This window comes from Lactuca serriola, chromosome 4 (genome assembly GCF_051521515.1).
Source record: "Lactuca serriola cultivar US96UC23 chromosome 4, Lser_US96UC23_V15, whole genome shotgun sequence".
Classification (NCBI taxonomy): Eukaryota; Viridiplantae; Streptophyta; class Magnoliopsida; order Asterales; family Asteraceae; genus Lactuca; species Lactuca serriola.
In genome coordinates, this window is record NC_136411.1 from 66,096,005 (window position 1) to 66,102,752 (window position 6,748).

The following is a 6,748-nucleotide window of genomic DNA, read 5'->3' on the forward strand; positions in this document are numbered from 1 at the left end:
ATTTTTGTTGAAATTGTCTATTTAAATCATAGTTAATTCTAGTTTGTTTCAAGTTTTTCAAAACACCAAAACCCCCCATTTTATTTTTATTGTTATTTTACAAGTATTTTTACAAAGAAATTTTTCATAGAGTTATAAATTGAACCAATCTTCGTGGATTCGACCCCTTTACCACTATACACTATTTTAGTGTGTATTATTTAGGGTTATTATTTTTGTTGGCCTCGACAACCACCAAAATTTTTGGCGCCGTTGCCGGGGATTGGTTTTGATTTAATCAGTTTGTTTCTCTATGCCTAGATCTCATTGTGCAGGTACTCTAATTTAAAATCCAGAAATTAAAAAAAAAATAAAAAGAGTATGGTTCGGAAATGAATACTACTTGCACCGAAGACCAACTTTCTGAGCTAGCTCAGTTAGTTATGATGATTGAAAGTGACCAAAGTGTGCAACCCACACCTCTTCTTTGTGATTTTTGTGCCCAAAATGGACATCATTCCGACACGTGTCCATATTTACAAGGAGAATGGGAAGAAGTGCAAGATAAGGGAAGCTACTACCGGTCAAACCAATGGAGTTATGATCAGCCTCAACATGATCAATGGTGGGACAACAACCAAGTTTGGGGAAATAACCATTACCAAAACCCATACCAAACATGGGGAAATAACCAATACCAACCAACTCCACTGTTCCAAGAACCCTATCCTTACCCTCCTCAACAAACTGAAACGCCAAGCATGTCCTTAGAGGACATTGTGAAAAGCATTGCCACTTCTACCCAAATTTTCCAGGAAACAACTCAAGCTAGCCTCAAAAGCTTAGAGCAACAAATAACACAAATTGCTCAATCATTGAGTATAGTGGAAGCTCAACACAAATTACCATCTGAAGATAGCCCATGTCATAACGCATGTTGCATTCCTTTGAAAGATGAGAAAACTTTTGATGACCCAAGAGTGTTATATGAAGAAGAGGAAGAAGAAGTAGAAGTGGAAGAAGTTGTCAAAGAGGAAGAAAAAATTAAAAATGTTGTCAATGAAACTGTAAAGGAAGTAATAGGGATTAACGAAAGAGAGGTTGAGCCACCCACTACCATTGAGAAACTAACTCTAGTGGTAGAACAACCACAAGAGCCAGAAGCGATAAATTTGTCATACTCTTCAAAGGATACGTATCCCAAGAAAGAAGACGCCCAACCGGTCACCTACTCAAAAACCATGTCAAAGAGGGAAGAGTTGGTCACCTTACTGAACAAGTACAAGAAAGAATATGGTTGGATGATTTCTAATATCAAAGGTCTAAGTCCGGTATGGTTATCCCGTAAAAAGAAAGTCAAATACAAGAAAAGAGTCCCAATGTAGGTGTGGAAATTAAAAAATGTAGACACGGGGAAAATTTGCAAGGTTAATGGACATCGATTGAAGCCATTCAATGAAGGTTTTGATTCAAATGTCCAAGATGTCGTCCATTTGGACGCCCCAAAGTTTTAAAGTGAAGTTTGGAGGCGTCTCGCCAAAGACGTGAAAGAAGGGCATTTTTGAAAAGCATTGTGTTTTCGTGTTTTTAATTTGAACAAAATGAGTTTTGAAGATGTTTTTGGGATTCAAAAGAGTTGTTTTTTGAAGAAATCAAGATTTTCTAGGTGTTTGGGGCTGTCCGAAGCAAGAACGGGTGAAAAACGAAGAAAAATGAAGCGAAAATGAAGATCAGGATCAGCGGGTTGTGCGACCCGCGTGCTGTTGCGCGGGTGGGTTGCGCGGCAAGGTGTGATGAAGCGACATTGGCCCAAGACTTAACTGCAAGGTCTGCGCGACCCGCGTGCTACTCTGCGCGACCCGCGCACTGTGCTGGTCAATTTGGGCTATTTTTGGCTATTATTTGATCAGGTGTTGACCAAAGGTTTTAATGAGTTGACCTTTTGACCTTTCTTGACCAACATTGACCGAAATTGACCCTTGTTGACCCATAGAGTACAATGTTCAGCTTCCCTTCTTCTTCATTTAACCATCTTGACCTCCCACTCCATTCCTCTCAAGCACGTAACCTTCCAGCACCCACCTCGCCGGAAAAATCAAGATTGTTGAAGTTCTATTGGTCGAAATTTCACAAAACCACCGCCACAGACACTTCCGGCCGCCCGACCCCCCGATTTAGGTCCTTTTCACCCTTTCCTTAAGTATTGAGGACAATGCTTGTTCTTAAGCTTGGGGTGGGGCATTTCCCTTATCTTTTACTTTTTTTCATGCATTTTTAACTAGGTTGCATATCATTTTAGTTTTAAGCTAATTTTCATTCATTTTTTTTTAATTTTTTTTAAAATCCAAAAAGATTTTATTTTTTTTTCTTTTTCACCTTTTATATTTTTGCATAACATTTAGCTTAGGCATTAACATTCATGCATTTTTGTTGTCTGTTTATTCTCACCCCCTGGATGCCATGGAATAGGTTCACAGTTATTGTATCATTATTGGTTCAGGATCTTGTTGTTATCTCACCCATCGAACCGGGACCATTAGCTGCAGTTTGGGATTTCATACTTGGGATCAGATGCTGGTAGCTTAAAGGGGTAAGTGATCATGGACAGGTAGTTTTCATGAAGAATTATGCATACAATACTAATGACTGTAGGATATACTATAGCAATGGATGTCTTAGCCTTGCGGTCACTACCGCCGAGAGGATCACACTTGATCATGTTTGAACCGTTAGGATGAACCACTAGTGCTTGTCCCCGAGTAGAATCCATATCCGGTCTTTTTACACCACCATATCTTTTTGCGATTTTCTTAGGATTTTAGAGAAGTCTTTTAGTCCGCATGTGGACATTTTCATTATTTTTGAAAAAAAAAATTCACAAATTTGAAGATGATCTTACATTATATCTTTATGCTCCACACATGGTCATTTTCTCGCTGAGACCATTCGGATTATATTACTACCCTTTCGGTTCCACTTACACACTTTAGGAACCAAATTTTGAGTCAAAGGGTTTTCTTGTTAAAAATTCCGATTGTTAGTATATTACCTTCAAGTATGTGTTATCATATTGATACCTCCAAAAAAAACAAAAACAAAAAAAAATAATAGAAAAAAAATACAAAAAAATAAAATAAAAATCCAAGCGGTGATTATCTTAGATGGGCGACCGGTTCAATTATTGAACAAATTTTCCAATATTTTGGTCACCCAACGTTTGATATTCATTTATTTAGGTATGTTTTATTGTATATAGATCGAGTTGTTTTTCGCAAATTGGTGATGTTAGGGAGACTGTCGAGTCAGATACTACGGGAGGTTTGGGCCAACACCAAGTGAACCGATTCCTACAACGGTGCCCGAGCGATTAAACCTAGTTACACATGAGAGAAACCGGCAAACGTGAGATCAGAGTGTACACTTAAAGAAGAGCTCCACCCGAGCCCATCCAGCTGCTTTCTCCCTACTACAAATATTCTTCATTGTATACATGTTCCATTGAGGCTGCGACTGCTCATCCCTCCTTACTCACCTAAAGGAGTTATCCTGGCTGTGGTTTATGGTACCATTGTCATCGGATGAAAAATTCGTGAGGTAATAGCAAGATCAATTCTGACCATGTTGACTAACGGTGATCAGGTTCTGCGGCTCTATCCATTCTTTTTATTTTCTCTAGGATAGTTCATCCCAAGTTCATTTTAGTCTTGTCTTACTTGAGGACAAGTAAGGTTTAAGCTTGGGGTGATTTGATAGTTAGTTTTGTTTACTTCTTTTTATAGTTTATTTTAGCATAATTCATTCATAATTTAGATAATTTCCATGCATATTTTCCCTTTTGTTATTTTATGACTATTTCGGGTACTTTCGAATCTTGTGAGCATAATTGCAGGTTTTCGGGTCTAGCGGAGCGGGAGTGTTCGGGACGTATGGGAAGCGATGAGGTTTGGTAGAGAAAAATGATGTTAGGCTTGGTGATTGTGGAGATTATGCATGGAGCGAGCTTGATGGTTATTTGAAGGCTTGGAGAAAAATAAACTTTAAATTTGCAAGATGCGGGAGTTTATTCAAGCATACGTAGATTTTTAATCGGGAGAGTGCACGAGCTTTGGAGGATTTGGAGAGGTCAAATTGGGCTTAAAATGAAGAAAAACTTGAAGAAAATGGGCTAGGAGGTGATTGGATTCGATCTGGGCTAAGTGGGCTAAGCTATGGAGGCCCAAAACCTCAAAGATGTTACATCCAGGGACCACCCGCGCAACCCACCCGCGCAACAGCACGTGGGTCGCGCAACCTCCTGCAGGGGCAGTTTCGGAAATTCTTCTTTTGAGCTATTTGAGGAAGGTTGGTGCCCATCTTTTGGAGACTCTTGGACATCCGATTTTTGGAGATTCTCTCTGGAGTTTTGAAGACTTTGGAAGGCCATAAACACTTGAAGAACATCATATTTTTACCTCTTGATTCTTGCTTAATGTTTGGTACAATTTTCTCTAACTTTGTTTCTTTGGGTTTAGCCATGCTTGGCTAAACTAATCTTGGTTGACTTTTGGTTAATCCTTTGAACTTTTGTTGAATGTTGAAGAATCCATGAACATGTTCTTAAATCTTTATGGGAATGTTTTGTGTTTTAACATCTTATCACTACTTGTATGTTTTAGTTCATGAGTTTAAATGTGTTTGTGGTGATTAGTTGGCTAATTTCTTGATTAAGTAAAGGATCCTCAAATTAGCAAGCAACAAATGATTTTTGTGTTGTTTTTACTTCACACAATTATAAAAACATTTCCTCCAACATGGTGGTGAAAGCATTACCCTCTTGGATCTGGTAACTTTTTGGTTCTTAATGCTAGTTGACTTTCACTAATTACATGATATTTGGAATTAGTGACTTTGACTAAGGAAATTGTTATGAGCTTCTCTAGCCATTTCAACAATTAAGAAAAGTCTAGGTAATCTCAAGCTCCTTGGATTACTATAGCCAAATGAAGGATTTAAATCAAAGTATTGCATCATTGGATTCTAATGATATGTTCATCAAAAGTCAAAGTGAGGAAACTTTAAGTCAACCATCTCTCCCTTATTGATTTTACACCAAACCCTTATTTTTGTTGAAATTGTCTATTTAAATCATAGTTAATTCTAGTTTGTTTCAAGTTTTTCAAAACACCAAAACCCCCCATTTTATTTTTATTGTTATTTTACAAGTATTTTTACAAAGAAATTTTTCATAGAGTTATAAATTGAACCAATCTTCGTGGATTCGACCCCTTTACCACTATACACTATTTTAGTGTGTATTATTTAGGGTTATTATTTTTGTTGGCCTCGACAACCACCAAAATTTTTGGCGCCGTTGCCGGGGATTGGTTTTGATTTAATCAGTTTGTTTCTCTATGCCTAGATCTCATTGTGCAGGTACTCTAATTTAAAATCCAGAAATTAAAAAAAAAATAAAAAGAGTATGGTTCGGAAATGAATACTACTTGCACCGAAGACCAACTTTCTGAGCTAGCTCAGTTAGTTATGATGATTGAAAGTGACCAAAGTGTGCAACCCACACCTCTTCTTTGTGATTTTTGTGCCCAAAATGGACATCATTCCGACACGTGTCCATATTTACAAGGAGAATGGGAAGAAGTGCAAGATAAGGGAAGCTACTACCGGTCAAACCAATGGAGTTATGATCAGCCTCAACATGATCAATGGTGGGACAACAACCAAGTTTGGGGAAATAACCATTACCAAAACCCATACCAAACATGGGGAAATAACCAATACCAACCAACTCCACTGTTCCAAGAACCCTATCCTTACCCTCCTCAACAAACTGAAACGCCAAGCATGTCCTTAGAGGACATTGTGAAAAGCATTGCCACTTCTACCCAAATTTTCCAGGAAACAACTCAAGCTAGCCTCAAAAGCTTAGAGCAACAAATAACACAAATTGCTCAATCATTGAGTATAGTGGAAGCTCAACACAAATTACCATCTGAAGATAGCCCATGTCATAACGCATGTTGCATTCCTTTGAAAGATGAGAAAACTTTTGATGACCCAAGAGTGTTATATGAAGAAGAGGAAGAAGAAGTAGAAGTGGAAGAAGTTGTCAAAGAGGAAGAAAAAATTAAAAATGTTGTCAATGAAACTGTAAAGGAAGTAATAGGGATTAGCGAAAGAGAGGTTGAGCCACCCACTACCATTGAGAAACTAACTCTAGTGGTAGAACAACCACAAGAGCCAGAAGCGATAAATTTGTCATACTCTTCAAAGGATACGTATCCCAAGAAAGAAGACGCCCAACCGGTCACCTACTCAAAAACCATGTCAAAGAGGGAAGAGTTGGTCACCTTACTGAACAAGTACAAGAAAGAATATGGTTGGATGATTTCTAATATCAAAGGTCTAAGTCCGGTATGGTTCTCCTGTAAAAAGAAAGTCAAATACAAGAAAAGAGTCCCAATGCAGGTGTGGAAATTAAAAAATGTAGACACGGGGAAAATTTGCAAGGTTAATGGACATCGATTGAAGCCATTCAATGAAGGTTTTGATTCAAATGTCCAAGATGTCGTCCATTTGGACGCCCCAAAGTGTTAAAGTGAAGTTTGGAGGCGTCTCGCCAAAGACGTGAAAGAAGGGCATTTTTGGAAAGCATTGTGTTTTCGTGTTTTTAATTTGAACAAAATGAGTTTTGAAGATGTTTTTGGGATTCAAAAGAGTTGTTTTTTGAAGAAATCAAGAGTTTCTAGGTGTTTGGGCTGTCCGAAGCAAGAAC